At 47.0% G+C, this 8598-nt stretch overlaps 1 protein-coding gene across 1 annotated transcript in view; it reads left to right on the top strand.

Moving 5' to 3' along the window:
* Window positions 1–8491: 8491 nt before the first annotated feature.
* Window positions 8492–8598, top strand: part of LOC103777765 (reticulon-1-like) — a 9580-nt gene continuing 9473 nt past the window's right edge. Inside the window, exon 1 of the mRNA XM_008945333.1 lies at window positions 8492–8598. This exon is cut by the window's right edge and continues 635 nt beyond it. The gene's annotated coding sequence lies outside the window, so the exon portion shown is untranslated.

Here is an 8598-nt window from a genome sequence, read left to right as displayed (position 1 = left end):
CCCTCCCATGGACAGGGCTGTAGCACTCACCAGCTGAGCCACGACCTGATCTGTGCCTGCCCAGTGTTTGGAAGAAACCAGAAGTTGGCTGGTGCAATAGGAGAAACCCCCAGGCAGGGTCTTGGAAAGCCACACAGTAAACCCGTGCTTTGATGTAGTGTGATGGTGACCTGATGCCAGCTGCTGGGGGGAGTGTCTCAACCAGGCAATCCCCCAGCTGAAGCTCCCAAAAATGTCAGGAGTTGAATTTTGAAAGCAATTTGTCCTCCCCTTTAGCCTCTGTGCTTACAAGGAGGTGGAGAGTTGATAAAGGTTGCTCATCCTCAGCAGCCAAGGTTATTTAGGGGCTGGGGCCCCAGATGACCCCCAGTCCTACATGTATCTAGCACATAGAGGTCTGAAATGGGAGAACCCTGGAACTGGAAGCTGTGATGACTGCTTACAATAGACAGCTACTGTGCTGGGGCTGGAGGCTCTCGTAACTCATACTCTCTGCAAACTGACCTGGAGGAAGGGTTTTACATGCATCAAAGCATATCATTAACTTGGCTGAGTTTAGGACTTGCTCTCCACCTCGGGTGGGATGAATCAAAAGTCACTCCAATGAAGTCAGTGGAGTAACTGAAGTGTAAAGAGAATTTAGCCTGTTTGTTCCACCCTATCTTTTTGCCCTCCGACCTGTGCAGGAGACAGTACCTGCCTCTGCATGGCAGCGTTTCCTTGCCTGCTTGGGATCTCAAGGGGAGGCAGGAATTACTTGCACAGTGCTGATGCTCTGACTCACTCCTGTCCCCAGGAGCGAAGGTGCAGAGCTGTCAGCTCCTCTGAGACAGCAGGAAGCAGCCTTCTTGCTTCTCTGATTTTCCCCAACACGTCCAGGACCCATGCAGACAACCAGGGGGAAATAGTAATAGTTTAGGAGCATGGATCCTTCTGATGCATCCAATTTTCTTACAGCATCTGTTGTGCAAATGAATCCCCACATGGCTTTGGGAGTGTGGCCATTCATGTTTGCAAATGCTGTGACTTGTGGAGTTCTCTCTTCCCCAGAGTCAGGATCATGAGAGTTCTGAAGAGAGAGAAGTCGCCAACCTGGAAGAAGTGGTTTTGCAGATCCTGAGCTAAACCAAAGAGCACCATCTCCTGGCAGCTGGGAATAGCTGGCACTGCTGCCAGCGTCTGGTGCAGTTCTCTGGCAAGGAGCTTGCTGCTCTCCGCACCTACAGCACAGAACCATAGAATCATTGAATATTTGGGCTGGAAGGGACCTCCATTTGTCATCTAGTCCAACCCCTCGGCCACAAGCAGGGACATCTCCAACTAGATCAAACTGCTCAGAGCTTCATCCAGCCTGATCTTGAATGTCCCCAGGGATGGAGCCTCCACCACCTCTCTGGGCAACCTCTCCCAGGGATCTAGCACCCTCACCTTGAAGAACTTTTTCCTAATGTCCAACCCAAATCTGCCCTTTTCTTGCTTAAAGCCATTACCCCTTGTCCTGTCACTCCAAACCCTTGTGAATAGTCCCTCCCCTGATTTCTTGTAGGCCCCTCTCAGGTACTGGGAGGTTCCTATAAGGTCCCCCCAGAGCCTCCTCTTCTCCAGGCTGAACAACCCCAACTCCCTCAGCCTGTCCTCACAGCAGAGCTGCTCCAGCCCTCTGATCATTTTTGTGGCTCTCCTCTGAACATGTTCCGACAGCTCCACATCCCTCTTGTGCTGGGGCTCCAGAGCTGGACACAGGACTCCAGGTGAGGTCTCCCCAGGGCAGAGCAGAGCAGCAGGATCACCTCTCTCCATCTGCTGGCCACGCTTCTTTTGATGCAGCCTAGGACTGGATTTGCCTTCTGGGCTGCTGCTGCACATTGGTGGCTCATGTCCATCTTCTCATTAACTAGCACCCCCAAATCTTTCTCCAGTGGACTGCTTTCTATTGTGTCTTCTCCCAGCCTGTATTGGTAAGTTCAGTTGCCCCTCCACAGATGCAGGACCCTGCACTTGGCCTTGTTGAACCTCATGAGGTTCACCTGAGCCCACCTCTCCTGTCTGCCCAGGTCCCTCTGGATGGCCTCCCATCCCTCTGGCGTGTCAACTGCAGCACCCAGCTCAGTGTCATCAGCAAACTTGCTGAGGGTGCACTTGGTGCCACTGTCTGTGTCACTGATGAGGATGTCAAACAACACCGGTCCCAGCACGGAGCATCTGGAGGTAGGATAGCTCAGGGTTGACAGCTGGCTCTGGCTACCAAGAAAGGCTAATCAAGTGGAGACTGAGACCTTCCTGAGTGATGTTGTCCACAGCACAGTGATGCCTGTGTTTGGCATGAGGGGCCTCAGCTGATCAGGCTTCAAGCTCTGTTTGAATTGACACACAAGTGCTCAAGTACTTTTGAGATTTGTGTGGATGTTCAAGGGTTAGAAAATTCATGGAGATGGGTCTTGCAAAATTGAGAGCATAGCTGCCCAGTGGTACACTCAAATATCCCTGAGGGTAATCAGCCCACTTTGAAGCATTGTGTGATTTGGCATGGGGCTGACAGATGCCTCTACCCCTTGCGCAAGCTACCCTTGGTGTCGCTGGGAGTGGTTGTAGCAAAGGATGTGTGGAAGTCTGTGAAGCTTTCCTCAGGTTTAAGCTGGACTTGAAATCAAGCAGAGAGGAAGAAACAGCTCAGTCTGGATCTAAAAAGATGGAGTGTGCTTTGAATTTGGAGACAGACTTGGGACTGCTGGTCCATCTGGGTGCTATAAGGATATGTGAAAAGCTGGTAAAACACTGAAAATCTGTGTAAGGATGTACACGACTACAGATGGCAACATAGTAAGGCAATATAGTATGAGTTTTAAAAAGGAAGGTAAAGGAAGCTAATAATAAATGAGATAACATGTATCGGAGTCAAAACAGGAAAGTCTTTTTTTTTTCCTCCTTTTTCTGTGAGTAAGTTAGGAATAAAAAGAAGCCAAAGTCAAGCACAGGCTTTTTGCTAGTGGCTGGTGACAAAACTGTAAATTTGGTTCAGAAAATGCGGGATTGTTAAATAGCTACTTTTGTTGCATATTTGGAAGAAAGCAGGAAGACGTGTTTATCTGGTGGTCATGGATGAGTGATAAAATGAAGGAGAAGCTGGAACGTAAGCTGCTGATGTGGGACTGGGAAACATGAACCGTGCTGGTCATCAGAGAGGACCCTCAGCTGTGGTTTGATCTCCAGATGGAGATGTTTAGGTGGTGGCAAGGTCTGGGCAATGGAGCTCTCCTCCTTGGATTTAGTCAGCCTTGCTATGAAATCAGCCTTTCTATGTGAGAGGCTAATTACAGAACAAAAAGCTTGGCAAAGCGCTCAGCCACCTCCTTGAGCCTGTAAGACAATACAGTAGATCTTTTTAAGAGACGGGCTTTAGTCTCAGTGCTGAAAGAAAGTCACTGCATATCCCTGAGCTCTGGGCTGCCCTCAGGAGTCTTGGATCAGAGCGAAGTTGCTGTGCTGGAAAATGCTTTTCACTCAGTTTTGGCCACTTTGTTACCTAAAATCTCTAGATGACACCTAAGGGCTGAGGTATTGGGAGTGGTGTGTGGCCTTAGAGACCCTTTAGCAGTATTTGGGGCCAGTCAAACAAGAGTATTCCCCTTGTTTGTAGGACTTTCATTATCATTGCTAGTCCATAGACTACTGCAGGTCAGGGACTGTCCAAAAAGGACAATGCAGACCTTATCACCAGGAGGCTGTGATGTGTATGGACATGGAAGAGGGCTGGGGAGACCCTGTTCCTAGGAGCCAGCAGCCCTGCAGCACTGTGGTAGCTGGTAACTACTCCTGAGGCTCAACAGCCAAAGCAGAAGTCAAAGCCAACTTCTTTGAAAGACTTACAGGAATTTGCTGGAAGCAGCTTGCTCACACTGTTCTGCTTTTGTCTGGAAAGGTCGCTGAAGCCTTGATTCCTCCAGTTGCAACTGAAGATCCTTCCTTTCCTCAGTGCATCTCCAGGCTGTAAAAAAAAGCACCATGTAATTAAAGATTAGTTCCCCCTCTCCTCTCCTGAAAAATTAATAATTCTGACTGAATCCCTGACACACAATAAATACTGAACCTTGCGTTGCGGGGTTGCCAGTTGTTCTGGAGGACTGAAAATTCCTGTCCTCTGTGTCACTCTCTGTGCCACTGAAAGTCATCAGAGTTGCATATGAAGGTTAAGAAAAGCAAGTGAATGTGGAAAATGGTTGTTTTATTGAAAACTGAACACAACATTGTGAAATTATCAATTTTAAGAAGACTGAGCATACTCTAATTGGGAGAAAATAAACCCAGTTTTATTGAAATTAGTCCTTTTTCTTGTTTATTATCCTCAGCTAACTTTTTGTTTCCTCCTTCAGTGTGCTGCAGCAGCTCAGCTTGCACTGATCCAAACTGGGCCTCAGCTGCTTTTCTCAAATTAAGAGTTGCTCTGCATGGAACCAGTGATTTCTAAATTATTTCCTGTGTCAATTGCTAAATAGCTCTAAACCCAGTGCTGTGGCAGAGGATTTCTGGAGCATTCACTTACTTATTCTGAGGAAACAAAACAGTAATTTTCACTTTTTTTTCCCCTTTGCAGTTGATGAAAACTCGTGTGACTTGCTGAGCATCTCAGCTGTGCTTGACTGGTTGAACATGCCCATTACTTCTTAGCTGGCCGCAGGAAGTGAAATTATTTCCCAGGGGCTTGTATTACAAGGAAGCGTGACTGCTGCTCTCAGGCACTGAAGAGCTTTGCTTTACCTGAATTGGCAGGCAAGCTTTTGGGCACATTTGAGTGAAATCCAGATTAAAAAATAAAAAACAAAACACCCAAAACAACCCCCACCACCAACAATCCCAACTTTCTGTAACAAGGGTAAATTCAGATCTGATACTGCCATCCGTTACCAGTGCTATTCATGGCTGCTCCTTCCCACGGATATTGGACTAAATAAACTTAAAGTCAGAGAGGGCACTGCTGAATCACCAGACTCTGAATACACTATTCTTCAGCAAAAATCTGCTCAGCTATTATAGGTTTCCATGTCTCTAATAGCCAGCCTAATAGCTGATAGATTCACACTTCCTAAATAAGAGGCAGTTTTACCAATGGGTTTAAATCATTCCCTGTGGAAATAGAGAATTGCATTAAATCCTAGTAATTAGGCAATTTCAGCTGTCTTCAGCACTTTTGACTCTTTGGTTGCCTTGAGAGTTAGGATTCCTTTATGTCCTGCTAGAACAAACCCTCCCTCTATTCACACATGTGCATGGACGTGCTTTCACACCCTTTTAACTCCTTGCCTTCCTCTTAAGCCCCAGTAAAAAATGCATTTTCTGGTATCATCATTATTTGTAAAACCACTGCAGGAAAAAAAAAAAATGGTTTATGATTGATAATGAGTCCATTTGAAAGCAGGTCTTGTGTTTAACATCTGCTACAGTGTTAGATTTGCACTATTTGCGAATGTGATGTTTCTGTCTATGACTATATCAGGTTATTATTTTTTCTCTCTGCTGATGAATAGCATAAAGAATATGATCATTTCCTAGCTCTCTTTCTCATGGTGGCTTTCCTGCAAGCTGTCCTGGCTTTTCTCCTGCTATGAAGCACCTAACAGAAATGCATTAGAAACTCTTTCACTGCTCCATTGATCAGCATTACTAAGTGCTGCAAAGACATGTGCAGCTGGCTCACACACACTGTGGACAAAGCAGAAATAAAAGCTGCAAACATCATTCATAGATATTGGTTTGACGGCAACTTCAGTCTCCTTTGACTATATTTGTGCTTTCTAGCAGCAATGGTGGGACTTTCGTGGAGGTGGGGTTTTGCTCACTGATGGTGTTGTGATGGTGTATTTTATGTATTGCACAGCCATCTTGAGCTGGTCCAAAGGCACTCGGAATCAATAGGACTTTTCTAGTGAATTCGGAGAGCTTTGGATCAGACCCAGCAGGCACTGAGGGAACATCTAATGAAAGAGCAGCCCTGAAACCCCATGATTTAGACAGCCACTCACCCAGCACAAACAGTAAATTACAAACAGCAGACACTGGCAGTAACAGGCATGAATAGTCTGTAGTCAGCAATTCACAGCCTGAAATATTTTGGCATAAGCAATGCATCAGATAATTTCAGCTAACCAACACATTTGTGAAAATCCAAGCCTGTTTATGGGTAATTTTCAGAAAGGTAAGTTCAGCAAGAAACATATTTGCAAGAAAAAGAACCTATCCCTTTTTGCTTACTGATCATTTAGAATTTTTTTGGGGGGGGTATGAACTGTCCTTGCAAGGCCCTGGGTGACCTCAGCTAGGACCTGATGTGGGTGCTGGGGAGTCCAGCATAGCCTTTATTCTGCTTTGGCTTCCCTGCGGTTTTCTGCTCTCCATTTTCACATACCTTTGCTGATGAGACTGAGTCATTTGGAGCAGTGAGGATGAGAGCTGCCTGCAGTGAGTTACAAAAGGATCTTGCAACCCTGAATGAGCTGGCAGGAAAACAGTGAAATTTAGAGTAGGTAAATGTAAAGTTACATAGATAGAGAGGGGGGAAAAAAGTCCCAAACTGACATGCATAGGGAGACTTTCACAGTGACCCTCACCACTCTGAAACAAGATCTTGGGTTGTTCATAAGTATTTCTGTGAAAAGTTCTGTGCAGTGCTCTGTAGTGGTGAGAAGAGCAAACTGAAGGCTGGGAATGGTGATGATAATTTTTCACCTGCTAGCTACAGCACCCCTTGCTCTGTGCTCTCATACAGCAAGGGCAGCTGCCACAAACCCCCGGCCATGGGCTTTTGGGGTGTAGGGCTGGAGCTGCTGTCAGCATCGTGTGTGCAGTAGCAGATTGGCAGTGGGGGCTGGTGGGGCACCAGCAGCTCCATTCCCACACCCTGAGTGTGGAAGTCAGTGAGGATGGATGCATGGGAGCAGGTAGCTTGGGTGAGTTGAAGAGTGAAGTGTGGCACTTTGGGGTTGCTTTTTCCCATGCTGCCAGGCTTCCACTTGTAAAAGGAGGAGCATGCTGTTCTTACCCTAAAGGTGACTTGGGGAAAAGAAGTTGTTTGCAAGTCATCACAGCACTGGGTGATGCAGAAATCTGAGTGAGGGAAAGGGTCATTCTGCCTCTGTGTTGAGCTTGGGTTGTACATGTCAAATCCAGTAATGTTTTGCTGAAAAATAAAGCCTGCAGCCACACACTGAACAGCGTTAAGGGAGGAAAAAATACTGCTTCAGGGCTCACTAATGGAGCTGTGTGTGCCTAATGCGTGGAGGGCTGGAAGGAAAAAGCAGTTGGGATGGTGCTAAGAGATGGTGTCATTATGTATGCGGAAGGAGAGAGAAAATAACCAAATGCAAATAGCTTGGGAGGTTTTACACTGACATTTCCCAGCTTCTGGCTTTGCAGCTGCAGCAACGTCCCTCCAGTGTTGCTGGTGGGTTTGCGTGGTGCACGGTAGCCCAGGACACAGCACGCAGGGAGTGAGGCGGGAGCCCCACATCTCTTGCGGGGCGCCATGCAGGGCTCGGAGAAACCGGGCAGGCACTAAGCCCTGAGCAGCCTCCTGCCCTCCTGCAACCACCAGCTTTGCTCCTCCACATCCCCCTTCCCTCGGCCACTGTAAACATTCCTCTCCCCACCTCCAGCTGCCTCGTGGGGTTCTTAGTGTTCCCGTTGCTGAGCTGTGCTTTATGTTAATGCTGCAGAGGAGAGTGCCCATTGTAATTTAATTAGCGCCGTCCCGGGAACTGAGAGAGCGTGACAGAGGGAATTAGAGGCCGTGTATGGAAATGATGCTTTGGTATGGGGAGAGGATTAACCACTTGCATACCAGCATGTTTTGTGGACATGAGATACAGCTTTCTGGGCACGTGGGAATCACTAAATGAGGATGTTTAGGTTCTGCCCTGGTGTTTCATAAATTTAGGGTGGCTGCTTTTAAAAGAGAAAATGAACTCTAATGCTGCTTGCTAACTTTCTATCTCAATTTCTATCCAGCAGAATTTTTTTCCTAATGAAAAGTTTCCTTAGGGTGAAACTCCTCCATTTCTCTGTCATTTAAAAAAAAATAAAAATCTTTTTATTCAGGATTGGTATTTGTATTGGACATTAGATTTCTTTTTTTTAAGGTTATTGGATGATGAGCTCCTGAGTCAGATTGTGAGGGAGGTTTTGGGATGGCCATTGCTGGAGATCATTACGCACAGGCTGGGCAAACATTGGCCATGAACTCTTAGCAGCTATCAGGATCGTCATAGCTATTTTGAGACACAACAGCAGCTGGAAATCACATCTGACAGATGTGCCACTGTGTTGCCTGAAGGTACAGTAAGAGACAGTCCCAAAGAGGTTGCAAGCAAAGCCATGCCTGGTGCACAAAGCAAACTGAAAATCAGTGCGGAGTGAGTGCAGCTTCGCGGAAGGACGGATGTGTGTAGGCACTTGGGTCTTCACTGCACGTTGTTTTTGTGTCTTTGCTTCAGGTGTCACAACCTCATCGCACCTCTTTGACTATGGCTCCACTGCCAACGGGGAAGACAGCTCCTTCTACACCTCCCTGATCTCGGACGTCCACTACACCACCCCGCGGGACTCCAC

Source organism: Merops nubicus, unplaced genomic scaffold (assembly GCF_000691845.1).
Source record: "Merops nubicus isolate BGI_N331 unplaced genomic scaffold, ASM69184v1 scaffold6140, whole genome shotgun sequence".
Lineage (NCBI taxonomy): Eukaryota > Metazoa > Chordata > Aves > Coraciiformes > Meropidae > Merops > Merops nubicus.
This window is presented reverse-complemented; position numbering and strand designations above follow the sequence as displayed.